At 34.9% G+C, this 13,667-nt stretch overlaps 1 long non-coding RNA gene across 1 annotated transcript; it reads right to left on the reverse strand.

The window, feature by feature from the left end:
• Window positions 1-3,159: 3,159 nt before the first annotated feature.
• On the reverse strand, window positions 3,160-13,622 carry LOC122148179. The gene is made up of 4 exons (XR_006162160.1): window positions 13,515-13,622; window positions 11,606-11,812; window positions 4,947-5,022; window positions 3,160-4,826 (listed from the first exon to the last, which is right to left on the reverse strand). It is a non-coding gene; the product is annotated as an uncharacterized LOC122148179 (long non-coding RNA).
• Window positions 13,623-13,667: the final 45 nt, after the last annotated feature.

The following is a 13,667-nucleotide window of genomic DNA, read 5'->3' on the forward strand; positions in this document are numbered from 1 at the left end:
ATAATTTGGTGAATGAGACCCACTGTTCTTTCAGAAGCAGTGAAAGGAGGACTAAAACATCAGTCGGTAAAAGCCAGACAACAACTTGCCTAGCCTTTGCAACTGCCCTTCCAACATAAGAAATATTAAACTACTAAATTACTAAAGTAAAGTATTAAACTACTTGCATCATTTTATAAAATAAGAGAAGGGAAGAAAACAAGAGAGTGGAGGGCCCATTGTAGATTGATCAGGGCTTGTAATGGGGCAGTGATAACCTTGTGTAATGATATGTTGCTGTGCTTGTGATTCCTGTGCTGGCCGTGGCCGCCATGCATGATGGATCACAACGGCAAGCTGATAGTGCCATTACTCAGTGACACCCATCCCCTCTGGACACAACATCCCCCCAAAACCCGGTCCGCTGAGACACTCCACTGGAAATTTTGCAGTCCAGCAAATCCCGCAAAGTTCCCAGCTACCTCTTTGTGCCTCTTTTGTAGGACGTTTCCCTTTTTCTTTCTCTTTATCTAATGTTTCCTTTAGTTACAAGTGCTCTGTCTCTGTCTAGTGAGAGTTTGGGTATTTGACCTTTGGATTTGTTTGGATGAAGTAAACTTAATTTTTTTTCTCTTACAGCCATATAAGTATTTAAAAAAAATTTATTCTAAACAAAAGTAATCATATTTGTTTATTCAGTGACTTAATTAATAAGCTTTTTCTTGTTGTGAATCGCAGTACAGTAACAAGAGTAGCACTAGAATAGAGAACACTCCCATGTGACCCTGGAGTCTCCAGAGACTGTCACTATATATTCTTGAATTCTCTGATTGAAAATCACCACGTGCTACCACGGAACCCAAACCCTCCGGCAGATGCATGTCCAAATCACATGCTAATCCTAAAACTGATTTTGTGTTAATGTTTTTTTCATTACACTGCCTTGCTCACATTAAAATTATATATATTTACATTTAGATTACATTTGTCACCATCTATTGGTCAAGTTCATCTTTAAAAACAGTTTAAATTAAAAACAATTTAATAACACTGTTAAATGTAATCTTTAGTAAATCTCAAAAATGGATATCCCTTTTTCAGAAATTAAATTCACATCTAGATAACATTAGCCCTCATCTATCAAGTTCATGTTTAAAAACACAAATTACTTATCTCAAAAATGAATACCCATTTTTTTATACAGTAAATTAACCAACTTACATTGACATTTCAAACAATTCATTTTAGATTGACTATTTTTATTATTATTTATTTATCAACCAAATAATCTCTGAATAATTAAAAAAATGACCTCACAAGAAAATTGAAATAATGTATTATTTGTTGAAAAAATGACCTCACAAGAAAATAGACAGCCAGGACTCTCTGTGGCCTGTAGTTCAGGGGATGCTCGTGACAGAAAAGCAGTGGTTCGGGCTTTTTAATGTCTTGACCCTCCTGATAAGTGTTAACTATTATGCACCCAAACCGCAGCGGCCCCTAGCCTATCGATCACGGCGGGCCGGCACAGAGAACCTGCCTCCCCTGCCACTGGATGATGGAGGAGGGGGAACTATGGAGCTCCATGCATATCAGCAGCTGCATTTGTAGCCCTCCAGGAGAAGAGCAGGTGAAGGGCTGAGAGAAAGAGTGAGGGTACACATGGGAGTGAAAAAACACTTCCCTCTGCTCTATCCTTTCATCCAGATGTTTCCGTAATTGTTTTGTCTGTCTATTCATGTCAGAGATCACATCACTTGAAAATATTGTCTTTCTTTAGAGAATGTCAGGTTTACAGAATCATTTTATTCAAATGAATTTTGAGACAGTTTATGGCTAAGAAACTCTAAGACTCTAACTCTAAGAAAGCAACATATACCACTTATATCACATTTGTCAATTTGTAAATCTTAAATATTTTATTACATCAGCTTCAGAGATGAGATCTACACACACCTTGCTACTGAAAACATATGAAAACTGTGACCAATTTTGCCATAGTACTGTAGGTACTGTAGTACAGTAAATCTACACTATTTCACTTTATTACCTTTTACCACTTATCACTTACAAAAGGTCATCTACCTAATTTATAATCAAACCTTTAATTGTTTCATTTTTAACACAAATTGTGATACATTTAAATATATACATCATAAACTCTTGGATCACTGTTCTTTTTATTTTTTTTTTTATTTTTTTTTTTTACCAATTTTACCCAAAATTTTATTTCTTTGTACCCAATAGGACCAAACTAGCAAATTACTGTATATTCACACATTTTAATTCCTAATTTTGACCAAACAGGAAATTGACATTTTATTTAGATGTGTGTGTATTTAATGAGATTTGTGCTCACAAATTTCATAAACTAAACATGAATCTAAATTAAATGGAGTACATTTAATCTGACTAATTTATTATGTGTATTTCAAGTGATATACTCTCTTATCAATTCCTGCATATTTTGAAGGTAACTGTAATAAAAACAATTGACAATATAATTGAACAGCTGCATTCTCCACCAAAAGAGCTTCACTTAACTAGACGTCTCTTCACCAATTCATGGTATTTATAAATGTCAAAATATTGTGCACATCCCTCTTGCTTTCTTTCTGGCAGTGTTAAGCTCGCAGCAAGCCAGACGAAAGGAGGATTACACTTTATTGAGGGAAAGCTGGGAAAATTACTCAGCGGAAAAGAAAACTGCTGGCATGCCATCAAAAACTCATCCAGAAGAATTACCATATGACTCTTTACCACTGCCTAGAAAGGGAAAAAAAGGCTTGACTGTAAAACCATGTGGTGTAGTGTTTTGCATGTCTAAAGGCACACGCTACAGCTGCCAGTGTTGGGAAGGTTACCTTGGAAATGTAATAGGTTACAGATTACAAGTTACTCCATTTAAAATGTAATAAGTAGTTTAACTATTTAAATTACTTTATTAAAGTAATGTAACTGATTACATTATTTTTGATTACATTTATAAATTTCTAATTAATTTTTTCAACTGTTAATCATTTTCAAACATTTAAACCAGACCGGGATACATTTTTTGAGATCGTTCTGAGATTAAATACAGATTTCATAACAAGATATAGTTTAGAAGCTATGATACTGTTTTTGAAATCAAATCTTTGCATAGCAAATATGTCAGGAAACACTGACATCTAACAATGCCTTGGAAAAAAACAGTTAATCTTAAAGAATAAAACTATTGAATAAAGTTATCGAATAAGCATGTGTCCTATTCTGTGTCCTAAACTCCTTAAACATCGGTGTCTCATGTTTTAGTTACTGTAATTTACGTAATTACACTTTTTTCAGTAACTGTAACAGATTACGGTTACATTTATTTTGTAATTAAATTACATAACTCTGTTACATGTAACCAGTTACTCCCCAACACTGACAACTGCGCAGCTACATCAAACACTTGAATAAGCATGCATTAGTATGCTTGTCTTAATCTTGGATGGCTCTGTGCTATTTCCAGCACCTATTGTGAAAATGTCAAGTGGTGAAATTGAACCGGGTTGCAGATATCTGTGGCTGTCACAAATCTGTCTTAATAGATTCTGACTGTTTAAAGAGATTCCAGTGAAAGCCGTTTACCATATTACCTACTGACTGCTCAAATTGTAACTGTCAGTTTAACTAAAATATTATTGAACTTACTTGGATGACATTGAAAGTGCATGTCAGGGTTGACGTTGCTCTTAATATCAAAATGATATCCTTTTAAGCTTTTATAATGGCAAAGGTGATAAAAGGAACTGAATTGTCAAGGTACCTGTAAATGCAATTCTCAAAGACTAGAAATGCACTTTGATGTGAAAACTGTCAGCCAAATTTTGGTGTTAAGACTATTGGCTTGTCTCAGTAGTTTTGAATGTGCTTTCTGTTTATGAGTAGTGTAACATTTGTGAATATTTTTGAAACCAATGTCTCTTGATTGGATTTGTTGCAGAAACTATTTATATGACTGCAGAGAAATTCAAAAAGAGTGAATAGCATAACACAAATTGAAATTTAGTGGTTAATTAGCTTTAAATGGGCAACTTGGTCTTGAATGCAATGAGAAAAAACATCCATATTTCACTTTGTCTTCATTAACGCACTGGAAAGTGCTCGTTTGATTTATAATAATGAAGTTAAATAGCAGATATTTATTTCTTGGCCTATTTAACAAGATAAACTGAGGAAACAAACATGTAAATATTGAAATGAAATGTTGCCATGTTAAGCACAGGGCTCACTGATAAGACTCTACATTTTCATTAAGCCAATTAAAATCCTCATAGAATGCACAGCTTTTTAGCCTGCCATATGTGTTTTACCATATAAAGGTTCTGGAACTTGATGCAAGACCAAAAAATGCAATTATATGAACCAGAGAAAAAAAAAACATTTGTTCATGAATAAGAGATCCAATGGTATATGTTCAAGAGGAAAGAGTTTGAGTCATGGAACTGCATTGAGCTGTGGAAGGATCACAGACCAGCCCTCTTGAAGATGGCACCTGGGGGATTCTGGCCATATGTTTGAGCTTTGTCTTGTCCTACAAAGTTAGTGTGCCCTTCATCATGCTTCATCAAAGAGGAGCTTGGCTGTGACATAGAGAATATGGGCTAACGGCGAGAGACGACGTATCAGTGAGGTATCGCTCCTGGCTGCTTTTAAACGGGGCCAACCGCTGCACTGATTATGGCATAATTAAAGCAGTAAAGCCGGGAGATTATGCACCTGGTTATGGGCTCAAGTCGCTTCACTAATAGGGCAAATGAGCAGCTCCAGCTCGCAGGTTCGGGCCAGACGCACGGCCGATTAATGCAGTTTACTGGGATCTGTTAAAAGCATTAAGTGAAGACAAGAGCAGTAATTCGTCATGTTTAAAGGCAGGGAAATTAAATCATAGCAGAGGGAAATGAGCATAGATAAAGCAAAAATGCTCTTTTAGAGGTTACCTGTTTGCAAGCTGTGTACTTTCACGCACCGCACCCCTCCCCTCCACGAGTCTCCTGGTGGACCACTTTCATTCTCCTTTAAGTGGGTAAATTGAAAATAATTGCCTCAACCGTAAACAGAATTTGATTAAAGGACAAAAGATACCTGTGAGAGCATATGAGAGGGAATTAAATTGGATTTGCGTAACTGCTAAGAGTGGCAGGAGCCGCAAACCCACTTTCTCATCTACCCTCACTGGCAGCTGCGCTCAGCACTGCTGGAATCCATGTCCATGGGAAAGTTTTTAGGCTAGATTTTAACAATTCTTTTTTTTTAATTATGTTATTTATTTTATTTCATTATTATATATGTAAAAAATTCTATACATCATCATCCACATTTAACATTCTAAAATTTGTCTTTATGTTCATTTTTACCTGTGAACTGTAGGTGCTTTTTAACATAATTTCTTAATGTCAATTTCACACAAAACTAAATTTCAACTTCATCTCCCTTTAATCTACACTATGTTCTCCTTGTTTCTAAGCATTCAAGTAACTCAATTAAGCACCAGCAACAATTCTAATCATCAATGAAATGTTATTATGGCCTCACTAAATGAGCAAAAAGTTCTCCAAGGATATCCTTTTCCATTCTTCTGAAAGTAGACAGTTACCAGGCAGCTAAAATTTTGGAAATCCACAAAACTGTGATGGAAACAATTTACAAGCTTTTCATTTACATAAACATGCAGACTTGTCAAAAAATAAAAAAATAAAAATGCTTGACTCCAACCACGAACATTCTGAAAACAATGCTGCATTTTTGATGTGAAGACATTTTTTAACATAACAGTAAAATTCAAAAAGACTGCCCTGCCATAACTCAAATAAACAGATATGATAAACAGGGAATTTAAAATGCATACAAATGCTACAGACAAAAAAATGTCACGAGAATACCTGTGTCAGCGTTTATAAAACTTTAGCAACCAAAACTATAACATTTTAAATTAGTTTTCTCACACACACAATTATAGAGGCAGTAGTTTTAGAATGCAGAAAAAAACAACTAGATTTTGAAAATGTTTTAAAGAGTAGAAGGACAAAACTTAGGCACATGCAGTGTATCATTGTGAAAGCTTGCATATTTTCACTTTAATTAATTTTCCAAGGACAAAAGACAGGAGTTTTGCAAGACTCCATAAATTATTAGTCGGACCATCCTTTTAAACAACAGGTTTTGTTTTTTCTAAAATGCATGTGTAGGAAAGGGTTTTTTTATTTATTTTTTATTTTTTTGCAAAGGTGCATGTGAAAAAATTTTTTTTTTTTTATGTGATTGTTAAAAAAAAATATACAATATATATATATAATAATATATATAAAATATATATATGAAATGTGTTTTATTTATTTATTTATTTATTTTTTTTTGCAAAGGTGCATGTGTCATATTAAGCAACAGCTTTTCCAAAGAGTTCTTCATTTTCATCCAAGAATACGTTTACTTGTATTGTATTTTATATATAGGTGAATTATGTGCCATGCATATTAAATTCATAAGCACATAAAAAAACAAATCATGTAATTTGTCATTTAGTGGTTCAAAACTTGGTAACTACCCGTATAGACACATCTGAGCGGTTTGTTTTTGTGCATGTATATGCGCAGTAAATGCATGTGTGTTTCTCAGCATTCGTTTCTTTCCACCTACATTTGTGAACTAAAACAAAGAGGAGGTAACTTAGTGGAAAGTGATGAATAGGTTTTCTGGCGCCATCACTCGTACAATGAAGGTGCCAGGACCGGGTGCAGAAATGTTCAAAGTCATTGTTCCCCTGGAGACGGGTCAGCGTATTGGTCAAAGCCTGATGCGACTCTGCTGTGCTTTATCCTCATGAGCACCCAACCACCTCCACCCAGAGTAAAGCGCTGAGGATTCTCATATTTATTTCCAGTAAAATCTCCCTCGCAACTGCAGCGTATGCACAAACATCTCCTTGATGTTTGCAATGCGTCCTCTGATGTTTACCTGTTTAAATATTGTCTTTGGTATTCCTTTGTAGAAGAGATGTGTGTAATGTTATTCTGAACCTGGTATATCAGTAAAGCGATAACGTATTCGTGTACGTTTAACTTGGTTGGTCATTTAAAGACACTTGATTGGGTAAAAGCGTTATTTTACACGCAAACAGCCTGGTCTTAAACCATAACACACCGGCAATAGTGAAACTGTGCTATTTTTCTCTTAACTATGTATGATCCTTAAAATGTAGTTTTTTGGTGTAACCTAGCCAAGTTGAACTGGCCTTTGAATTGAATAAATAATGTTAATTGAGATGATAAATGTTCTTACAGTCAATAATTGATTCTGACAAAACATGTTTTCAGCTATTAGTGGATGTATAAATCATTTGTTTGCTGTATACATCCGTCATTTATTATCACAAAATAATTTGAAAATATTTTATATAGAAGACTGTAACAGCTGTATTTAATAGTTAATATTTATATGATAAATAATATTTAAATATAACCATAATTAAAATAGATTTACAATATGTAAACATATGTTGTTATTGTTAAAACAATTTATTGAATAATTATGTACATTCATATATTCAAAGACACAATATTGTAGAACTGTAAAAGAACTGCATATAAATCTTTAATAAAGCAAAATGCAATTATAACACTGTTAGATAATATAATATCGTCAGATTTACTAAGATTCACATAATTTTTATCCCATTTATGTCAGTTGAGTGGTCTAGTTATCGACAACATTCGTCATACTAATCTTTATGAATTTTGTTGAAAAGTTGAATGTGATGAACTTGAGCTTGAGTGTGAGAGCGCGCGAAATTGTCAAAGACTTGCCGAGCGTCTTGAGAATCCCCACGCAGGGCACACCTTATTAAACACTGCCTGATAGGGTCAATAGCCCGCTCTCCCTACACCACCCTAGAACAATTTCAATTTTAATAGCTTTTACTATGTATTTCACAGGCAAGCCCCCATTGAAATAGAGCCATCAAAAAGTCCCGCCGACAGATTCAAGCCCGGGAGCTTTGGCGTAATTATCCCAGCGGACGCGCGCCTGTGTGAGGTAGTTCAACCTCGTTCATCATCTCCAGCAGGCCCCGGACATTGCCTGCTAATTTCATCCCCAGGATTAGCTTTGCTCACTTGTCTATCTTTTTATATTTCTTGAGGGTGAAATATCGCCTTCCACTTTTAATAAGGCTGAGCGGGGCCACGCACCGTTGCCTGCGCGCGGCATACGCGTGGAAAAGGGGGCAGAAGGGGAGCAAAACTTTGCCGCGTGCTCTTCTGGGGAGTGACCGGAGAGAAAGAGTGAAGGTGAAAGCGTATGCCTGCGATACCTGCAGGGCAATGCAAGCTGTTTGCTCTCTGAATAGAAAAGAAAAAGAGGTGTGTGGGAGCTCTGGGCCGTGCGCGCTGATACACCTCCAGAGAATGCTCGTGCGCGCCGAAATTAGCAGACGCTAGCGAGGCGGAGAACGAGCGTGACATCTTATTAAACTTGTGGATCAAATCCGCGTATCCTCAGATCATTTGCCATCCGTTTGTCACCTTCACCCTCCACCCCTCGCGCCCTGCGCTTAATTACAATGTATTGTGTTTAAAGGGGCAATTAAAGACATCACACCAATGGCGTGTTGGACTTTAATTACACATTGACAATAAGGGTGAATGCTGCTGTGTACTTTTAATAGCTTACAGTGCACCAATTTACGTTTATTTTTGCTCTTTTATTAGAACATTAGCTAAATAACTGGTAACTTGCATTAATGAGACAATAATAAAGGCATAGAATGCAGATCAATAGTTAATGCCCATTTAAATGTTAAACATCATGTTTATTGTTACATAGCGGTAAATTTGGGCCCACATTGTCTAAAACAATTTTATTTCTTCCAGTGTTTATGTTTTGAATCTTTTTTATAAACAATCTTTTTTAAAGATTATTTTAATTTATTAATAATAATATTAATTGTATTATTAATAATAATAATAATATTTTCATTTGAATCATTTTAAGCCATCCTGCTTCCACTTTGGAATTTTTCTGATTACTTTGCATACTGCATTATTCCATTTTGTTATAGCAGTGACCACATATTTCAATGAATCGTGTCTCTGCAGGCAAAAGTTAACTCAGTTTAACTTTAAAATATGTGGACCGTGTTATCAAATACATGCCTGATAGTCCAGGCTAAAAGCTTGAGGAAAAAACCTAGACCTAATAATATTTGGATCACAGTGACATGAAGTATTTCAAAACACTGCTAGCTATTATTCTGTTTCTGCTCACCTTGAAATATTCAAGAGCTCACATATCACTCATTCACCTGGCAAAAAAATTGAAAAGAGAGACTGCAAAATATAATTAACCTTGTTACAACCAGGTCAAACAACCGTTTGTTATTCGTTTCATATGATAGCGCTTTGAGGCAATATTTTCCCAGGGAGACTCACATTATATGACATAAATTGAGATAAAAATGAAAACAAGAAACCTGAATTAATACTACTGTACTGTATCAAATAAAAAGCTTATTGGCACCTGTGAGATACCCTTAAGCAGTTTAGAGGTAAATCACTATTGAACCAGATCCTTTTAGCTACTGGAGCTTATTGCTTCAGACTTTCATCACAGAGGCCAGCTAACATTTGATACTTCATCATCTAGCCATGGCCTCACAGGAGCCACTGAGAGCACCTGACACACACACTGCTTACACACACAATATCCCAGTGTTAAAATCAAGTGAATTTATAACAATATTAATATTTTAATATTTAGATATGATTCTTTGTACACAGCAATTAACAGTTGTAGGACTGTAAATGTGCACTGACTTATTTTGTTGCTTAACAGGGAATCGCAAAAGTCCATCATTTATAATCACAATGTACCCGATCATTAGGTTTTGTTGAGGGGCATTATGAGCAACTTGTCGTAAAAAAAAAAAAAAGTTAGTATTTATCATGCATATACTCAAAACCAGGTAGAATTATAGGTTAAAATAAAGCAATCTCTCTACACATTATAGTATTATAATTTAATTAATTTACTATCATAATTTATAAATAATAATGACATGCATTTTATGTTTCCCCTTTATAGTTTTACTCAATTAATTTTCATAAAAAAAATGGAAATGAGTTTTGTGATGCTCTTGATGACACATAGTAAGCGCATGAGGTCATCATCATATATTCTTATATTACACAAATATAATCCATCTTAAAGATGATTCCGCTAGCACCCAGTACAGTACACTCTGCTCCAGCCCCCAACCCTCCATACTATCCTATACACTGTGCCACATTTCCCCTCTCACATAAAGACGGTCATTAACTGAATCACATAATTTTCCTCCCACGAAAGGCCATTTGCAACTTCAGGTGTGGCGGGATAATGGGGGATGATATTTCTATCCAACAATGCCAGGGGCAGTCTCTGATCATTTTCTCTTCTGAAGGTTAAACTTAGATAACCTGCCTTTGGCATTTAAACAGCTACTTGTTAAACACTCTTTCGGTAATAAAATAATTTAAAATTGTATTGCTTCTCAAATAAGGCTCTTTTTAAACGGATTTAATGACTTTGTTAAGGCTTTGCTGAACGCATCCCTAGTTAGGCTAGTGTGTAAAAGCCTAATGGTAATGATATGCTTTACAGCTTGCAAAATCGCAATGATATTCATTAAAATGACTTTGGTAATCACCGTGTGTACATTAGAAATACCCGTCCCATCAGCAGGCCCACAGAACAGCATTCAGCACTATAAAATTCTGCATGGTTTATAGAAAAGGAATTAGAAATATAAGAGTGTTTGCCCTTTAATAAACAATCCTTATCTAATTTAGAGATATCATTAATGCATTGCTTAATGATCACCAGCATTTTGATTGATCTCGGTCAATACACATTAAACATTTCAAGTTGTATGAATTAAAATTGTATTACAAATAAATATGCGTCAACTGTGTTTATTAATTTACATTAACCTAGATTCATAAGCACTGTTCAAATGGTTGTTTACTGTTAGTTCATTATACCTAATTCTTTAACTGATGCTATTTTGTACACATCCTAGAATATATTTAAGCATATATTTAACATTAGCATACAATCATAATTAATGCATTACTTCATAACTAGCATTTATTAATCTTGGTTGATGTTATTTTACATATACAGTTAATTTTTTAGGATTTATGGTTGTATGAGTTATTGTGAGTTAATTGTGTAAAAATTTATTAACAATATTAATTTACACTAACCTAAATTTATAAATGCTATAAAAATTGTCGTTCATTTTCAGTTCCTGATACCTACTGCATTAACTCATTTTATATGTACTAGTATATTTTTAACATTTAAATTCGTATACATTAAAATTTATGTATTTTGAACAAACATAAATTGAGCATATTTATTCATTTACATTTAGGACTTTATTTACTTGAACCTTGTTATAAAGTCTTGCACATTTAGAGAGTTGGCAACATTTAGCGATCTGTCCTGAAAATGGTTGCTTTACAATGTTGATGTCACTCTTGATTAACTAGAGACCACCAAATACAAATGCAAAATGTAAAAGTTCCAAAGTATTATATGAAGAAAAAAAATCAGCTTTCACCTTCCAACATTTCTTTTGAAGACTTGATTGTCTGCCCTTCAGAGTCCAGATATGGTCATGCTTCCTGTCCAATGACACTCATATAAATGGCCTTATTATCTCCCATTGGGGTGGGGGAACCTTGTGTGGGCTGGTCCAATGAATCACCAACAAGCTCTCCTTTTTTGGCTGGGCTCCAGCTCTTGTTTTCTCATTAGGTTCCAGTGCCTGATAATGACAAAGTAACAATAACTCACCTGGATTAAAAGCCTAAATCTGCAGTTGAGTGGCAGCATGACCAGCTAATGAGGTGCATTTGGGTGAATTGTTGACAGTGCTCTTCACGGAGAAGGAGGGGCTATCTTTAATTTACCAAAGCTATGACAACAGCGGAAAGAGCAAAAAGTCAAGCAGATGAAGATGAATACACCGGTTGGGTCCCGGGGAACTTCTGCATTAGTGCATGACAACCTAAAATGCTCTTGTCACCAATGAGCGTCACATTCGCCTGTGGGCACTTAGTGGGGGAATAAGAAGCCGTCAGGATGACAGATTGCCAAAGATGGTGACTTGTGGGGAAAAAATGAGAAATGAACATTTGGTGGCGGCGACACACGATGGCTGTCAGTTATATGATATGCTCATGTCAATTTAATAATTCTGTCACTGCAGTGGAAAAGAGGGAACGTATGAGAGAAGTCATTAACTTCATATAGGCCTTCATATTATGTAAATGATTACGTAAGAGCAACTCTTTGGAGATTTCAAAAACAACTAGTCTTGGCCTAGGTTTGCATGTTTCACATGTCAGTGTTTAGTGCAGAAATGCAGCCCATGGTTTTACTACAGTATTTCCACAGGGATGTGATGTGCCTGAAGAGTACTTGACTTCCTGCGTAATTGGTCAGAATCTAATAATCTGCAGACAAGCAGCATACCTCAATTTCTTTTTTATAAAGCTGTGCCATTCTATACAGCAATGAACTTAAAATTACATTTTAGTAGCCTATAATTCATTTTTTATAGGTTTTTTGTTGTTGTTGTTGTTTCACATACTGATGTGCATTTCACTGCATGCGTACATTAGCATGTGATTATTAAACCAGCAATATCACAAAAAGAAATATCATCTAGATTAATAAAATTATAACAACACATGATTATTCTTTCGTCTATATCTGTCAATTTTTTCTTAACTCTTTAGTCTCAGTTATACAATGGGAGCTAAGTTTGGAAAAGAATAAAGAAAGAAAAAACAAAGAGAAAAGAAAACATTGGCCAATCCCCCAAACAAATCGTGTTGTAACTGAATATTTCTTTATACTTATTATTAACATTAATTTATCCTGTATAAAAACTAAATGCTGTAAAAACTATGCTTAAGTCATGTTACTTCATGCCTTAATTAATGTGAATAAACAACTATATTGTAAAGTGATAATATAGTATCAGTTATTGAAAGGGACCTGTGTTAAAAGAAAAGAAAAGAAAAGAAAAGAAAAGAAAAGAAAAGAAAAGAAAAGAAAAGAGAAGAGAAGATAGTGGAAAGGAAAAGAAAAGAGATAAGAATAGTAAAGAAAAGTTGTGTTGTGAATGTATTTGTAATTATTATTTTTTGTTTGTTTTTTTGGATGCACCTATGTTTTTACAATCCATTGTCACATCAATATGTCTACAAATTACATATTCATACACTTGGGTCTGTTTACATGGTTTATGAAAAAATCTGGGACCCATATGTAAAGTAAAAAAAAAGTAAATGTTAAGTGAGTTTACTAAAAAGTCCAAAACAGCACAACACACCTCACAGTATGATTGATTGTCACTGATTTTGTTTTTATTTTGGCCATGGATTTACTTCAGAAACCATACTGACAAAACGCATTTGTGAACTACGTATTTTTACTAATGATAAAAAGCAGCAACTTACCTGGCGTTTCAAACACACCTGGCACTCGAGGACTTTCCAAACAAACGCTGCTCAAGCGATGAAGTTGGGCGATTCCATCTCTGCAGCGAGATAAGGGGTGACATCAACTCGGAAGAGGCTAATAATGGACGATACTATCACACGAGGAGAGAG

This window comes from Cyprinus carpio, chromosome A17 (genome assembly GCF_018340385.1).
Source record: "Cyprinus carpio isolate SPL01 chromosome A17, ASM1834038v1, whole genome shotgun sequence".
Taxonomy (NCBI): Eukaryota; Metazoa; Chordata; class Actinopteri; order Cypriniformes; family Cyprinidae; genus Cyprinus; species Cyprinus carpio.